This window comes from Aotus nancymaae, unplaced genomic scaffold (genome assembly GCF_030222135.1).
Source record: "Aotus nancymaae isolate 86718 unplaced genomic scaffold, 86718_ANA_hifiasm-v0.15.2.pri h1tg000041l, whole genome shotgun sequence".
In the NCBI taxonomy this organism is placed as follows: Eukaryota; Metazoa; Chordata; class Mammalia; order Primates; family Aotidae; genus Aotus; species Aotus nancymaae.
Genome location: NW_026988455.1, coordinates 11805213 through 11823297, shown reverse-complemented (window position 1 = coordinate 11823297; position 18085 = coordinate 11805213). Strand labels below are relative to the sequence as shown.

The following is an 18085-nucleotide window of genomic DNA, read 5'->3' as shown; positions in this document are numbered from 1 at the left end:
CCTATTTTATTGACACAGTATAAGAGCTAAAATGAATGAGGAAAGCAATATATATTGACATGAAGTATCTCCAAGGTATTCTAAGTGAAAAAAAAATGGTAACAGAAAAACATATGTAGAATTACCCATTTTATTTATAAAACTCAAAACTATATCTATAGGAAATATACAGGAAAATGCATTGGAAAAAGTTTGAAAGATTAAATCTCAGACAGTTATCAATGGTGGAGTCTGGAAATAGAAGAGGGCTAGGAAAAGAGGGTCAAGAAAAATTTCTACTTTGTACATTTTATCTTCTATATTGTTTGGATTTTCCACAATTACTATGTATTTATGTTTACTTGTGAAATTAAAAATGAAACAAAGTAGTTTGCTCAACAAATATACTTAAAAGCCCTTTAATAAGTATAAGAGATCGCAATATTTACAACAGTAAGTTTTCATGAGCCTTAAATCATGTCTATTCTGGTAATATGCATTTGTTTTTGAAAATCTCCAAAGTCATCATTGTTACTAAAATTTTAGTACTTGTAATGCTCTTGATCCCCAGAATATTTCCTGTGAGTAGTAAAAGAGCTGAATTAGCATCTGAGTGGAAAGCACATGATAGTAAAATTCTTGTAGCATTACATTACTCAGCCAAAAGAGTTTGCCTTTGGACTGTGACATCATTTTATGCTTGAGCTATAATAGGTGGTGGTGACAGTAAACAACCAAAGCACCATTACACAAAAGGAGGAAACAAAGAACTGTTTGTCCCCTCCAAATAGACAGTTGTATCAATGTTCAATGGGAGACGCTATTAGACGTGGATGGGAAACCTAAAACTATGTGGTCCAAGTAAGACAACACTAATAACGGTGCTCCCTTAATACCAGCTGCCTTTTCTAGGAGGAAAACACCTACTTTCCCTCTGACCAACTCTCATGATGTAGAGATAAAGAGGTACAGCCTCAAACCTCAGAAAGAGAAGGCATTAAGGGAAAAAATGGGGGAAGGAGAAGAAAAAGGTCTAGTTGGAGACAAATAGGGACATTTGGAGGTATATGGCCAACCAGGAGTAGAAGTTAAAATGGAGAACTGTTTCATGCAGCATTTTTGGATCCAGTTGTGTATTTTGTAGTTGAAATAGAAATACTGTGTTTCAACTACAAATACACAGTATTTCACCACATCTGCATGATAGTTTAATATCAAATCAGATTTTCCTTTGGTCAATAGCATAGCTAGAGTAGAATGACCACAGCAATTCCTACAGCCACAGCTAGAAAATTCACAAAATTATTAAGTTACAGAGAAATTAGAGTGAAGCAAGTGAGAAAAGAAAACAGAACAGTGGTAAAGGGTGTGGTGGTTGGGAGAAGGAGGCGTGGGTGAGGAAAATTTCACTGTAGTAAATACCCATCATAATCAAAGAGAGCTTATCTTCTGCTAATCTATGGGTTATATGTAATATTTCAGATTGTGACTAATACTTTTATAGTTCTGCTTGGTTTTATGATTGAAGATAGACTTCCACACTTTGTGGGTAAATCATATTTAAAAAAACATACATTTTCCTTGTAATTAGACAGAGTATATTTTTCTTATCTTCTCATCAGCGTACCATAATGTCTCTCTTACTCCACGTTATTTCAGTTGCAAGTATGCTGATGCTACTAGATCTAGCTTAAGTCAAAAGGAGAAATTTGTCATAAGGAAGTATTTTCAAGATATCAAATGCAGGAAGTTTTGCTGAAAAGCTATGGGGACCCATAGCGTGTACTTACTCTCTCTCTCTCTCTCTCTCTCTCTCTCTCTTTCTCTCTCTTCTCTTCTCTTCTTTTCTGTGGTATTCTTTTCTCCTACAGCAAATCAGCTTGCTGTGCAAGAATGAAGATGGCAACCTCATAGTGGCAGCCTTAACTTTAGAGCATGGGTAAGCCATTTCAAGTGAACAGAAAAGTCTGATTTGCTGTTTTTGAATCCCAACTCCAAATTCTCCAGAAGCGAGACTCTGTTCAGGTTGGTGCAATCAAAGGGTGTGGGAAGCAGGGCCACAAACTAGAACGTAGGTGCCAGAAGCTGGCTACTCTGGGTGAAGAGGACAGTTCTCAGCAAAGATGACAGAATCCTTAATCTAAATTAGGACTCAGAAATTAAGTCTCTGTAACCTAACAATTATGCTAGAGAAATTTTGTTTTTAAGAGTGAATTTTGGCATAAATCCTTTCACAAAAAAATATTTTTAGTGAATAGGCAACTCTATGTCTAATGGCTTTAAGTTAAAATTTTTTTTAAAGTAAGCCATAGTTATAACTGACATTTTGCATATTTTGCCAAATAATTATCCTCACTTGAAAGAGGTTATTAATTCTTGAGTTACAAAGGGAAAACTGTTTTGGTTATCAAGCACCAAAGTTTAATACATCCAGTTATTTCAAGGGAATGAGGGATCTGTTCAATAGGAATATCTTTTTTTTTTCCCTTTCTTTTTTGTGATTAAAAGGGAGGGTAGGGAAAAGTTACACTTGGGGACGATCCAAAATGGCCGAATAAGAACAGCTCTGGAGTGCATTTCCCAGAGAGAATGCAGAGGGTGAGTGATCACTGCATTTCCAAACGAGATTTTACTGCCCATAGACCAGGAGATTATTCCCAGGTGGAAAACTGCCATGAGTCTCCAGCTTGGCTGTTTTAGCTGGTGCAGTGGGTCTCTGCACAAAAACTCACACAAATCTGGGCGGCCATTTCAACTGGTGCCTGGAAGGCCTGGGAGACAGTCACCCATTCCACTGAAAAAAAGGGGGCTGGAACAGAGCCAGGTGATCTGGCTCAGTGGGTCCCACACCCACAAAGACCAGCAATCTGAAACACTCTGGATTTAGAGTTTCACAGCACACATAGATGGTCCTGGGATGGTCCACCTCTGTGGGGGGAAGGGCGTCTGCCATTACTGAAGGAGTCCACCACTACCAAGGGAGTCTGCCATTACCAAGGCAGTCCACTATTACCAAGGCAATCAGCCATTACCAAGGCAGTTCTAACTATACCTCTATAAGCAAAACCACAAGGAAGTTCACACAGCAGCTGGGCAGAGTCCATGGCAGCTCAGCAACGCCTCTACTGGCAGACTGTGATTAGGCTACCTCCTCGCTGGGCAGGGCATCTCTGAAAAAAGGCAGCAGCATGTCAGGAACTTATAAATAAGCCCCACCTTCCAAGGACAGAACACCTGAGAAAAAAAGGCGGTTATGAGTTCCACTGCAGCAGACTTAAACGTATCTGCCCAGAAGCTCTGAACAGAACAATGGAGCTCACAGCTCAGCACTTGAGTTCCTATAAGGGACAGACTCTCTGTTCAAGCAGCTCCCTGACTCCTGTATATCCAAAGAGTCACCTCATAAAGGAGAGCACAGGCTGACATCTAGCAGCTATCCTTCTGGAACAAAGATAACAGAAGAAGAAACTGGCAGCAACCCTTACTGTTCTGCAGCCACCACAGGTGATCCCAAGGTAAGCAGGGTTTGGAGTGGACCTCCAGCAGTCCTATAGCAGAGGGGCTTGACTATTAGAAGGAAAACTAAAAAACAGAAAGAAATAACTTCATCATCAACGAAAAGGACATCCACTCAGAGACCCCATCCAAAAGTCACCAACTACAAAGACTGCAGGTAGATTAATCCACAAAGATGGGAAGAAACCAGCACAAAAAGGATGAGAACACCCAAAACCAGAAGACATCTCTTCCTTCAAGGGATCACAACTCCTCACCAGCAAGGGAACAAGGCTGGAGAATGAGTCTGATGAATTGAAACAGGCTTCAGAAAGTGGGTAAAAACAAACTTCTCTGAGCTGAAAGAACATGTTATAACCCAATGCAAAGAAACTAAGAACCTTGAAAAAAGGTTTGATGAAATGCTAATGAGAATAAACAGCTTAGAGAAGAATATAAATGAATTAATGGAGCTGAAAAACACAACGTGAGAACTTCGCAAAGCATACACAACTTTCAGTAGCTGAATCGACCAAGCAGAAGAAAGGATATCAGAGATTGAAGATCAACTCAATGAAATAAAATGAGAAGGCAAGATTAGAGAAAAAAGAGTAAAATGAAATGAACAATGCCTCCAAGAAATATGGCATAATGTGAAAAGACCTAATCTACGTTTGATAGGTGTATCTGAATGTGATGGAGAGAATGAACCCAAGCTGGAAAACACTCTTCAGGATATTATCCAGGAGAACTTCCCCAGCCTAGCAAGGCAGGCCAATATTCAAGCCCAGGAATACAGAGAACACCACAAAGATATTCCTCAAGAAGAGCAACCCCGAGGCACATAATCATCAGATTCACCAGGGTTGAAATGAAGGAAAAAATGCTAAGGGCAGCCAGAGAGAAAGGCTGGGTTACCCACAAAGGGAAGCCCATCAGACTCACGCAGATCTCTCTGCAGAAGTCCTACAAGCCAGAAGAGAGTTTTGGCCAATATTCAACATCCTTAAAGAAAAGAACTATCAACCTAGAATTTCATATCCAGCCAAACTAAGCTTCGTAAGTGAAGGAGAAATAAAATCCTTTATGAACAAGCAATTGCTCAGAGATTTCATCACCACCAGGCCTGCCTTACAAGAGCTCCTGAAAGCAGCACTAAACATAGAAAGGAACAACCAGTACCAGCCACTCCAAAAACATGCCAAATGGTAAAGAGAATTGACACAATGAAGAAACTACATCAACTAACAGACAAAACAACCAACAAGCATCAAAATAGCAGGATCAAATTCACACATAACAATATTAACTTTGAATGTAAATAGGCTAAATTCCCCAATCAAAAGACATAGACTGGCAAATTGGATAAAAAGTCAAAACCCATTAGTGTGCTGTATCCAGGAAACCCATCTCATGTGCAAGGATACACACAGGCTCAAAATTAAGGGATGGAGGAAAATTGACCAAGCAAATGGAGAGCAAAAAAAAAAAAAACAAAAAACAAAAAAAAAAAACAGGCGTTGCAATCCTGTTCTCTGATAAAATAGACTTTAAACCAACAAAAATAAAGAGAGACAAAGAAGGACATTACATAATGGTAAAAGGATCAATGCAACAAGAAGAGCTAACAATCCTAAATATATACTTACCCAATACAGGAGCACCCAGGTACATAAAGTAAGTTCTTAACAACCTACAAAGAGACTTAGACTCCCACACAATAATGGTGGGAGACTTTAACACTCCACTGTCAATATCAGTCAGATCCACGAGACAGAAAATTAACAAGGATATCCAGGACTGGACTCAGACCTGGACCAAGCAGACCTACTAGACATTTACAGAATTCTCCACCCCAAATCCACAGAATATACATTCTTCTTGGCACCACATCACACCTACTCTAAAACTGACCACATAATTGGAAGGAAATCAATCCTCAGCAAATGCAAAAGAATGGAATTCATAACAAACAGTCTGTCAGAGCACAGTGCAATCAAATTAGAACCCAGGATTAAGAAACTAACTCAGAACCACACAACTTCATGGAAACGGAACAACCGGCTCTTGAATGTTGACTGGATAAACAATGAAATGAAGGCAGAAACAAAAATGTTCTTTGAAACCAACAAGTCGAAGACACAACGTACCAGAATCTCTGGAACACATTTAAAGCAGTGTCTAGAGGAAAATTTATAGCAATAAATGCCCATGTAAGAAGCAAGGAAAGATCTAAAATCAACACCCTATCATCAAAATTGAAAGAGCTAGAGGAGCAAGATCAAAAAAACTCAAAAGCTAGCAGAAGACAGGAAATAACTAAGATCAGAGCAGAACTGACGAAGATAGAGACACAAAACACCCTTCAAAAAATCAATAAATCCAGGAGCTGATTTTTTGAAAAGATCAACAAAATAGACCACTAGCCAGATTAATAAAAAAGAAAAGAGAGAAGAATCAAATAGATGAAATAAAACATGATAAAGGGGATATCACCACAGATTCCACAGAAATACAAACTACCATCAGAGATTACTACACACAACTCTATGCACATAAACCAGTAAACCTGAAAGAAATGGATAAATTCCTGGACACAGGAACCCTCCCAAGCCTAAACCAGGAAGAAGTTGAAACCCTGGATAGACCAATAACAAGGGCTGAAGTTGAGGCAGCAATTAATAGCCTACCAACCAAAAAAAGCCCAGGTCCAGATGGGTTCACAGCCGAATTCTTCCAGACATACAAAGAGGAGATTGTACCACTCCTTCTGAAACTATTCCAAACAATCCAAAAACAGGGAATCCTTCCCAAATCATTTTAAGAGACCAACATAATCCTGGTACCAAAACCCGGCAGAAAAGAAAACTTCAGGCCAATATCCATGATGAACATAGATGCACAAATCTTCAATAAACTACTGGCAAACTGACTGCAACAGTACATCAAAAAGCTTATCCATCACGATCAAGTAGGCTTCATCCTGGGGATGCAAGGTTGGTTCAACATACACAAGTCTGTAAACATAATCCACCACATAAACAGAACCAAAGACAAAAACCACATGATTATCTCAATAGATGCAGAGAATACCTTTGACAAAATTCAACAGCCCTTTATGCTAAAAACCCTCAATAAACTAGGTATCGATGAAATGTATCTCAAAATAATAAAAGCTATTTACTACAAACCCACAGCCAATATCATACTGAATGGGCAAAAACTGGAAGCATTCCCTTTGAAATCTGGCACTAGACAAGGATGCCCTCTCTCACCACTCCTATTCAATATAGTATTTCAAGTTCTATGCAGAGCAATAGGGCAAGAAAAAGAAATAAAGTGTATTCAATTAGGAAAAGAGGAAGTCAAATTGTCTCTATTTGCAGACAACATGATTGTATATTTAGAAGACCCCATCATCTCAGCCCAAAATCTCCTGATACTGATAATCAACTTCAGCAAAGTCTCAGGATACAAAATCAATGTGCAGAAATCAAAAGCATTCCTATACACCAATAACAGACTTCAAGAGAGTCAAATCAAGAAGAAACTGCCATTCACAATTGCTACAAAGGACTATATATATAATATAATTATACCTAGGAATACAACTGACAAAGGATGTAAAGGATCTCTTCAAGGAGAACTATAAACCACTGCTCAAGGAAATAAGAGAGGACACAAACAGATGGAAAAACATTCCATGCTCATGGTTAGAAAGAATCAATATTGTGAAAATGGCCATACTGCCCAAAGTAATTTATAGATTCAATGCTATCCCCATCAAACTACCAATGACCCTCTTCTCAGAACTGGAAAAAACCACCTTAAACTTCATATGGAACCAAAAAAGAGCCTGCATAGCCAAGTCAATTCTAAGCCAAAAGAACAAAGCTGGAGGCATCATGCTACCTGACTTCAAACTATACTACAAGGGTACAGTAATCAAAACAGCATGGTACTGATACCAAAACAGAGATATAGACCAATGGAACAGAACAGAGGACTCGGAGGCAATGTCACACATCTACAACCATCTGATCTTTGACAAACCTGACAAAAACAAGCAATGGAGAAAGGATTCCCTGTTTAATAAGTGGTGTTGGGAAAACTGGCTAGCAGGGTACAGAAAGCAGAAACTGGACCCCTTCCTGACACCTTACACTAAAATTAACACCAGATGGATTAAACACTTAAACATAAGACCTAACACCATAAAAACCCTAGAACAAAACCTAGGTAAAACCATTCAGGACATAGGCATAGGCAAGGACTTCATGACTAAAACACCAAAAGCATTGGCAACAAAAGCCAAAATAGACAAATGGGATCTAATTAAACTCCAGAGCTTCTGTACAGCAAAAGAAACAATCATTAGAGTGAACTGGCAACCAACAGAATGGGAAAAAATTTTTGCAATCTACCCATCTGACAAAGGGATAATATCCAGAATCTACAAAGAACTAAAACAGATTTACAAGAAAAAAACAAACCCATTCAAAAGTGGGCAAAGGACATGAACAGACACTTTTCAAAAGAAGACATATATGAGGCCAAGAAACATATGAAAAAATGCTCATCATCACTGGTCATTACAGAAATGCAAATCAAAACCACATTGAGATACTATCTCACGCCAGTTAGAATGGTGATCATTAAAAATAATCTGGAGACAACAGATGCTGGAGAGGATGTGGTGAAATAGGAAGACTTTTACACTGTTGGTGGGAGTGTAAATTAGTTCAACTATTGTGGAAGACAGTGTGGTGATTCCTTAAGGACCTAGAAATAGAAATTCCATTTGACCCAGCAATCCCATTACTGGGTAGATACCCAAAGGATTATAAATCATTCTGTGATAAAGACACATACACACGTATATTCATTGTGGCACTGTTTACAATAGCAAAGACCTGGAACCGACCCAAATGCCCATCGATGATAGACTGGACAAGGAAAATGTGGCACATATACACCATGGAATACTATGCAACCATAAAAAACGATGACTTCATGTCCTTTGTAGGGACATGGATGAATCTGGAAACCATCATTCTCAGCATACTGACACAAGAACAGAAAATCAAACACCACATGTTCTCACTCATAGGTTGGTGTTGAATAATGAGAACACAGGGACACAGGGAGGGGAGCATCACACACTGGGTTCTCTTGGAGGAAACTAGGGGAGGCAGAGCGGGCGGTAGGGAGATGGGGAGGGATAACATGGGGAGAAATGCCAGATATAGGTGATGGGGATGGCAGCAAACACATTGCCATGTGTGTACCTATGCAACAATCCTGCATGTTCTGCACATGTACAGCACATGTACCCCAGAATGTAAAGTGCAATAAAATACATAGGTATATATAAAAGGGAGGGTAGGAAGACTGTTGTAGAGACAATGATGTGCTGAAATACAGAGGAGGTTTTGGAAAATTGCTATAACCAACCAAATTTTGGAATAAATGGTACTACTATATCTGGATGATTTATAGTAAAAAACATTGCTTGCTTGCTGTCTACTTGATTATTACTCCTTGCCTTTGACTTTTGGTTTATAATCCTACACTTGGAATAAGTAAGTCTCATTCCACAGTTTATTCTTTCTGCCTTCAGAAAAGTACATCTTCCCTATTTTGGCAAGAAACAAACTAACCCATGGACCTCTCCCAAGCTCTTTGTTGCAGCCTGTTTCCCCTTCCAGAGACTTTGCTGTATCTTTTTTTGGGCTCACATTTATGTCCCCCTTCAGAATGATGTTTTCATGATCTCATCATTTAATGATATAGCTCCATTTTTAAAAATTCAAATGCAGATCTTTGCATTTATCTGTATTACAGTTCAGTCCTTATCCTACCAGCCCACACCAGTCCTGTTTAGTGCAATAAACTGTGACAAATACTTCAAGATTCCTAATTAAATTCAACAAATTTCTTATACCTCTTAGCTTGGTTATATCGGTAAATTGATCCTGCCACAGATATAATAGGCATTTGATAACTGTGCTAAGGGTTTTTTAATACTTTTTCATCTAATCTTCAAAATCTCTCTACAGGGGAGATTGTTATCCTCATTAGACAGATGAGGAAACAGAGGCTTAGAAAATCTAAATAAACTTTTGGCGAAAGCTGTGATGGAAAGAAATCTGGGTGGTCTGGACTCTAAGTTCTTAAACCCTTGGCCATGGATTTTCAACCATGGCTTTATGTCAAACCACCTAAAAAAAATCTTAAAAAGATATAGAAGCCAGTGCCCCATCTCACACTTACTGAGTCAGTCTTGCTGGGATTGGGGCAAGTTTGGGCATAGCAGTCAAGAATCACCGCTGCCATGCTAGCCAACACTGGAAGGACCAAAGCTCAAGACACTACACACAGGCCCCACAGTCACCACCTAGCTGTTATTTTTTCCCATTGGATCTTGCCACAAAGTGTTGAATCTAAATGTGTTACCGTACAGCTCGCATTTCTTGTTTCTTCATATTGTGTGAAAGAATGTCCTGAGGGACGGGCACAGTGGCTCACGCCTGTAATCTCAGCACTTTGGGAGGCTGAGGCGGGCGGATCACAAGGTCAGGAGATAGTGACCATCCTGGTCAACGTGGTGAAACCTCGTCTCTACTAAAAATACAAAAAAATAAGCTGGGTGTGGTGGTGCATGCCTATAATCCCAGCTACTCAGGAGGCTGAGGCAGGAGAATCACTTGAACCGGGAAGTCGGAGGTTGCAGTGAGGTGAGATTGCACCACTGCACTCCAGCCTGGTGATAGAGCAAGACTCTGTCTCAAAAAAAAAAAAAAGAATGTCCTGAAAGACTTGGTCAAATTCCTTGGAATTCTTTTTATCATTATCAAAGAATAGGGGAAATTTCCTGAAATGTTTGCCTTGAGGAGCAAATTTCTAGCTATGCCACTACCAGGAATCACATAAAGAGCTCAAAAGTTCTGTAATCCACAGAGCGAGAAAAGCTCAACATTCCAGGTAGCATTGATTTGAAATCATGTGTTAGTGATGAGAGGCTTTCACTCTCTGAATGACAGAAGGTAAGTTGCTTTCTCCTCTTTCTATGTGGGTAGACAGAGGATTCCTCAATTCTATAGGCTTATGAATAATATATGCCTTGTCCGCCTCATCTTCCATACTCATATCTCTAATATTAAGAAAAGAATCTGGTCCCCCACACAAAAATCCTCAATATTCACTAATTCCAAATGGCTTCTCCCTGCAAACAGGCTGTGGACAGTAACAGATACCATGCCTGTTACATAAGCATATCACTGCAAAATATAGAAACATCACTTATAATGAAAGTAACAGTTTCAGAGTTCTAAAACAAGCATTTTTTTTCCCCTCACAAAAGATAATGTTTGCATTTCCACAGTTCAGATGCTTTTCGTTTAATCAGGACATTAAGGCCATCTTCAGCTCTTCTTCATTGTGTAGGTCTTTGTTCTAGCTTTTATCCCAGTATCAGTTTTTGTTTGCTGGAAAAAAGAACTCTTTTGGTAGTCTTTAACTGCGGCCTTGATATTCTAAGTCATTGAGTCAAAATTAGTAATTAGAAATTCTAATTAATTTTGCCTATATATTGCCTATGAAGCAGTAGCTGTAGGAATGCAATTTTCCTGCAAATCTCTCCCTCTTGCACAGCTCATTATTTACTTTGAAAGAGTCAGGGTGAATTCAAGTCATTTCCTATGCTGCTGTCATTTGCTTAAAGATCTTTTGCAAAGGGTATTATGTAAGAAGAAATGCAAGAGTTGCTTTGGTGAGGTTTATTTAAACAAACCATTAAGTACAAGACAGACTTGAATAGCAGCATCATTTGTGTATGGGGAAACAGGAGCTATGAATGCATCACTTCATTTAGGTTGACGCTAATACTTGAAAAATAATAAGAAAGAGGGCTAATACTTGAAAAAAGCCCTATACAGTCTGGTGAGTCTTTGGCCTCACCTTTTATCAGTGCCCCCTTCTTCAGTGTCTTCCAGCCACAGTGAGCTCTTTCCTGATCCTTCAACTTGCCAAACAGATTCCCTTCTCAAAGTCTTTGCCTTCAGGAGTCCCTCTGCCTGAAATTATTTTCCCAGATAGTCATGGGACTGGCTCGTTTTCATCCTTCAGATCTCTGCTCAAATGCCACTTATTCTAGGAAGTCGCTCCTGGCCACCCTAAAGTGGCACACCCCCTCCTCACTTTCTACTTTTCTTTGTTATTATGTATATGGAAGCAGAAAATTATGCATTTTCTTAGTGGCAATTACACATCCTGCACATTATGAATGTAAATTGTTTTTTGTTTGTTTGCTTGTTTCTTGCTTTTATCAGAATACAATCCAGCAGGGCAAGGAGTGTGTGGGGTCGTGTTCACCTAGTATCTCTGGGAACCTACAGGCCAGCACCTAGTAGACACTCAGTAAATATTTCAATAAATGAATGAGGCCCTTTGGCAGCCTGGAAGCCCGTCACAGACGCGGTCTCCACCCTCTCCTGGGCTACACCAGGCCACACCGGTAAAGGCCTAGAGAAACGTTAGCTAGGCCTTCCCTCCAACCCGCAGGCAGCTGGGCACTTCATCCCACCCTCACCCCTTTCCAGCCAAGGTTCCTGATCCGAGTCAAGCGATCCAGGCTGCACTGTCGCGAAACAGCGCCAGTGAGCGCGTTGTTCTCGCTCCCTGGCGCCACTTCCCCTCGGCCTAGCAGCCTGGACTGGGGAAGCACAGGTCTGCTGTATCCGGAATGTGGAAGCAAAAGCAGAAAGCTGACAAGTGTGCGGGGAGGGGAGTCTCAGTGTGGAGGCAGCCCGGCCTCCTCCCGTGCAGGCTGGGCGCTGGGGGCGCCGGCCAGGTTGACTCACTCCCGGCCGCTTCCCGGGGGGCGGGCGGCGGCCACACATACACCCGCCCATCTATGGAGGGCCGGGCCCAGCGCCGCCACCTAGCTCCCGCAGGGCCCCAGTGTTTCTCTGGGCGTCGCCGCCTTAACGTCCTTGCGCGCTCACGTCCAGGGGCAGTCCCGGGAATCTCCACGCGCGCCCGCCGGCTTCCCGAGAGGGCGCCGCCCTGCCTGGCCCCCACCTGAGAGTCTCGCGGCCGGCGCCGAGTGGCGCACGCGCAGTGCGGGACGCTCCTCCGGTTTGCCGCAGCCTCTGTCCGGCCCAGTCCGGGAAACTGTAGGCCAACCGAGAGGCCGAGTTCGAAGCTAATAGGGCGCCCAAGCCAGTGTCGCCCGCGGCGTTGAGAAGACAGTGTGGCCCAGGAGAGGGTGGAGACAACGACTGTGACGGGCTTCCCGGCTGCCCGAAGTGGGAGTGGTGTGGAGCTGCAGGAGGGAGAGAGGAAGAGGAGCAGAAGGGGGCAGCAGCGGACGCCGCTAACGGCCTCCCTCGGCGCTGACAGGCTGGGCTGGCGCCCGGCTCGCTCTGGTGTTCGCGCCGCCGCCTCGGCGTTTCGGCTCCTCCGGCCCCTGGGACCGGGCTTGCGGCGCGCGTCAGGGCGGAGAGTTGCCGCGGCGCAGGGAGAGGCCTGGTTCTTGCCGCCGAGGGATGTGAGTGGGAGCTGAGCCCGAACGGGAGGGCCCCCGAGGGCCCAACCTGGAGGTCGCTCGGAGCCGTGCCCGCCTCGGGGCTTCGCAGACCTTGGCCCGCCGGGTAGGAGCCGCCCCTGCGGGCTCGAGGGCGCGCTCTGGTCGCCTGATCCGGGTAGCCGGTAGGTGTTATAGCTGCCTGGCTTCTGTCTGGGTGGGGGGTGGCATTTGTCTCTCAACCCCCTTTCTACCTTCTAATCCCGCCTCCCTACCCCCTGCGAGTAGCAGCAAACTTCTGAGCCAGAAAAATCTTCCTCTTTAAGACGACACCTAGAACAAGTCTTTGCTAGTGATATTTGCTTCCTTTTGTGTCTTATAATTTCCGCACCCCTCCACCTCCTTATTCCTTTTAAAAATTTTCTAGACAGCTAAACAGCCTAGAAAAAAACATCTATTTTCCCTGAACTTATGTGGTAGTAGTAACTGCTGCTTCTTCTTTTAGGTTTTAGAAGCAGGCAACAGGAACAAGATGTGAACTGTTTCTCTTCTGCAGAAAAAGAGGCTCTTCCTCCTCCTCCCGCGACGGTGGGTGTGCTGTCCTTTATCGCTGCAGTAAAGGCGAGGGTGTCGCGAGCTGGGAGTGTGTGCGTAGGAAGCCTGGAAGCGTGTGAAGACAGGCAGGGCTCATTGTTGCTTACTCCTCTCAAAATGTCAGTGCTAAACTTTTCATGTTGATCTGGGAGAGTAATTTTGGGGTGTTTTGTGGTTCGTCTTGGATCCTTTAAGAAACATTTTTTGCTGGCTTTACACATACCATGACTTTGCAGAGAAACGTAGAACGTTGTCCATTACCCTTTCTTCTTGAGCAGCTAGGGATTCTTAATCCTTCAAAGAGGACTATTTCCAAGCAATAAGAGATAGCTTTTGGAAGAACACGTTAGCTATTCTTGCTGGGGTTTCTGCTGCCACATTGAATGCTTCTTGATGGTTTTATCTGCCTAAGCTAGCTGTGTCGGTTGAATTTACCCAGTTTGTTTTCCGGTAATTACTAATGTGTCAGGAGAAACTCCTTTTCTCTGAATGAAAGGGTAGGAGCGGCTGAGTATGTCATAGAGGGAGGGCGAAATATGGAGAAGGAAGCTAGAAATGGGAATAAGGGAGGTGATTGCTTTTGGTTTCATGGTAAGTTTGTACAGTGAGTTTTTGGGCTACTGCAAATAAAGATTTAGTATCCCTTCTCCAGAATGCTTGGGACCATAAGTGTTTCGGATTTAAATTTTGGAATGTCTGCATATACATAATGAGATATTTTGGGGATGGGACTCAAGTGTAAATACGAAATTCATTTACGTTTCATGCACACGTTATTCTCACAGCCACTAAGTCATTTTATGCAATATTTTTCTGCATGAAACAAAGTTTGTATTAAATAATTATGCGTGGAATTTCCCCCTTGTGGCATCATGTTAGTGCTCAAAATGTTTCAGATTTTGGAGCTTTTCAGATTAGAGATGTTCAGCTTGTATTTTGATATAACACTTAGAACATTTGAAGGTGAATAATCAACTTTTCCCTCCCTTCCCCCATCTGCCTCACCTTATACCACTTTGTGTGGGAATCGCTTGTACATGCATTTGCTGTTGGTGTGTAATGTATTTACAAACCGGATGTATCCAGCACTTCCCTTGATAGTACATGTATTTACCTGAATAGGAAAGTTGCGGTAGTTGAGGACTAGAAGAGCACACCGTGCTTGTTTTTGCTCTAACTGAATATCCTGTATTTGCAATTTATAGCATGTTTTAGGGACTCATTAGGGATTTTTTTGTGTGTGTGCCTTTGGTCATTTGAGACAGGTGTCTCAGATAAGGGACTATGAGATTGTTTCTCTACTTCACCTGGCTATTGCTGAAAGGTGGGATGCTTTTGAGGCAGAATAGGAAAGTACATTGGCTTTGGAGTGAGATCTGGATTTGAATCCTACTGTTTTTGCCACTTAAGAGTTGTATTATTTGTGGCTGTGGGCATGGTAGCTCATTCCTGTAATCCCAGCACTTTGGGAGGCTGATGCTGGAGAATCACTTGAGGTCATGAGTTCAAGACCAGTCTGGCGAACATGGTGAAACCCCATCTCTACTAAAAATACAAAAGTTAGCCAGGTGTGGTGGCACACACCTGTAATGCCAGCTACGTGGGAAGCTGAGGTAGGAGGATTGCTTGAACCTGGGAGGTGGTGGTTGCAGTGAGCCTAGATGGTACCACTGCACTCCAGTGAGACTGTGTCTCAAAAAAAAAAAAAAGATGTATTGTTTACGTCTCTTTTAGCTTCTCTTTTTTCCTTATAAGATTGTTGTGAGGATTGGGTAAGACACAGGCAAAGTTGTAAATTTCTTAGCTCTTATAAAAAGTCTTGGCTACTACTGTTCATGACTGGGCAGGCAAAGGAGATTCAGAGAAGGGCAGAATGACTGCATAAGGTGATCTGCCAGCCACTAGTGTTTCTTCCTTTCTAGTATAAAGAGATAAACAACTTTAAGGTCTTGAAATGGTGAGGGTGTATTACAGCCTTTGTATGGAAAGGTTTGACTTTTATCTCTTGCTTGAACTCCCATGGTGCTGCCCCTACCAATTATTATGCTGCCCCCTTGTGGTTAACTGTGCTAAGAACTTTCTTTTGCTCCTTTTCCATTATGTTCCCCACCCACTCCCCACTCCCTTTTAGACCCCTCCTGTTGGCTCCCAGTTTCCCAAACTGTGTGCTGAGGTGCCCAGAGCACCTCAGGCTTCAACTTTTGTTTTGAGGTAGTTCATGGTTTCAACATTATATACCTACACCCCTTTCTACAATGTTATGTCTTTGTAAAGATGTATTTTCAGAGCTTGCTCTGATAAAAAGCAACTACTACATGAAAATGTGAATGTAGAACAGGGAATGACACTGTGGTATTGTCCAATTTGATTCTAAGGTTTGAAAAGTTCTACAGTGCTCAACAGACACTAAGTTGTAAGGACATAACTACTAATTAAGTTGTTTGAACCTATTTATTTTGGCCTAGGGGTGTCATGAAAAAATTGCTAAGACTCGGGGCTCCCAGAAAGGGTTTGGAAACCTCTGCTTTAGCTTTTAGTTTGCTTTTCTGATAAAATTATTGATACAAAGCTAGTACCAGCTGATCGTGGCTTAATATATTTCCTCTTCTATGTAATATGTTTATAACTTCTGCCCAGTTCTTTGATTTTAAAACTAATCCTATTGCTAACTTGCTGTACTGGTCACTTCCTGGTTTTTCCTGTACTGGTGGTCTGCTTCTATTTCTGATTCTCTCCTTAAACTCAGAATGCCCAGATGAAAGTTACCATTTTCTACCCTTTAATTTTTTTTTTTTTTTGTTCTGTCTTCCAGGCTGGAGTACAGTGGCACAATCTTGGCTTACTGCAACCTCCGCCTCCTGGGTTCAAGTGATTCTTCTGCCTCAGCCTCCCGAATAGCTGGGACTACAGGTGCATGCCACCACACCCAGCTAATTTTTGTATTTTTAGTAGAGACGGGGTTTCACCATATTGGCCAGGCTGGTCTCGAACTCCTGACCTCGTGATCCACCTGCCTCAGCTTCCCAAAGTGCTGGGATTACAGGCATGAGCTACCGTGCCCAGTCCCCTTTATTTTCTTCTAATCATGTAGGCTTTAAATTAGGCATCATCTTTAAACTACTTCTTTCATTGATCTCTTATTCCCATTCAAAATGTCCATACGTCTTTTCTTTTTCATATCTCTGCTTTCCCTCCTTTACTGTGTGAATCCCAGGACATGTTTCCTGAGCCTAGACTATTGAAAGTCATTTGAACTTCTGAGAATCCAGTGTTTCTTCCTTCTGTTTATCCTCAATAGAAATGCTACTCTAATACTCCTTATTATAGCATTCCCTTGTCCCAGAATCTTCAGTGGCTTACCATTTTCTACTTATTAAATTTTCTTGACTTTCGAGATAGTCAGTTATCAATACCTGCCCTATTTATTCAGCCTTTTGTCTAAGGTTCTTTAGTCATTAAGCTTGTAAGCTGGTTTCCACACTTTCTAATAATAAGCTATGCTTCTTCTGTCCTTTAATTTTTGCTCATGTTCTTCATTCCTCTTTTTTTCCTCTTTACATTTCTGTAGCTCTTTAGTTTTAGAAGTCTTCACGTGGGTTAATTGTATGCCATGCTCTAGTTGTTTGATAGTTATTTCCCTAGTGTTAGCCATATCTTTTCAAGTTGTTTGTGTATTCTTTGAGGAACAGTACCTTAGATTAAAAAAAACATACACAGTGGAGAGCACATGGGCAGTATTTAAGAAATACATGTTGACTGTGTGGTAAGAAACTATAATCACCAAACAAATATTTATTAATACTTGAAATGTAGAAGGTACTTAGTTGTATCCAAAAGAGAAACAAAGAAATTTGTAGGTTCATTTTTCTAAGGATGCACAGTATAATTGGTCAGATAAGATAAATAATAAAAGTTATAGATATTTTAGACCACTTAGAATTGAGATGAACAGAGATTTTGCAAAACAGGAAGGAACTGGTAGAGGAGGTAAGCAAAGGCAAAATATGTATATATGTATGATACGTTCGGAGAGCAATATAGAAAACAACTTGACTGAAATGAAGGTTTATGTGAAAGAGTAGTAAGAAATTGTGTTAAAAATGTAGTTGGAATTTAATTATGGATGCCTTTAAATGCTAGGATGAGAAGAATATCCTTTGACCCATAGATATGGAGAAGCTTTAAAAGTTTTGAATTTAGAAAGAACTTCCTGAAATAAATATTTTAGGAAAATCAAAGCAGTACCAGTGCTACATATCATATGAATTGGAAAGAGAAGTGGTAGAGAGAGGTAGGAAAATAATTGAGGCCTGAAATTACAAGGACTTGGATTTAGTAGAAATAAGTCGGATTGGAGAGATGTCACAAGACTTCATTATGGACTGGATAAGAAGGGTGAACGGAGGGCAGAGAGTGATTAAAGATTACCTTACCTTGAAGGTTTGCTATTCAGTCTCAGAGGAAATCAAAGAATGTTGGAACTCCAAGACA

General features: G+C 41.5%; 1 protein-coding gene across 2 annotated transcripts in view; it reads left to right on the top strand.

Annotated features, from left to right (window-relative positions):
- Positions 1-12658: 12658 nt before the first annotated feature.
- JAK2 (Janus kinase 2) overlaps positions 12659-18085 on the top strand; it is a 123147-nt gene continuing 117720 nt past the window's right edge. Inside the window, exons 1-2 of one of the 2 annotated variants that reach the window (XM_012454553.3) lie at positions 12659-13185; positions 13506-13588. The gene's annotated coding sequence lies outside the window, so the exon portion shown is untranslated. Of the gene's footprint in view, positions 13186-13505; positions 13589-18085 lie in introns of those variants that run through there. The other variant, XM_064361473.1, reaches the window with a different exon arrangement.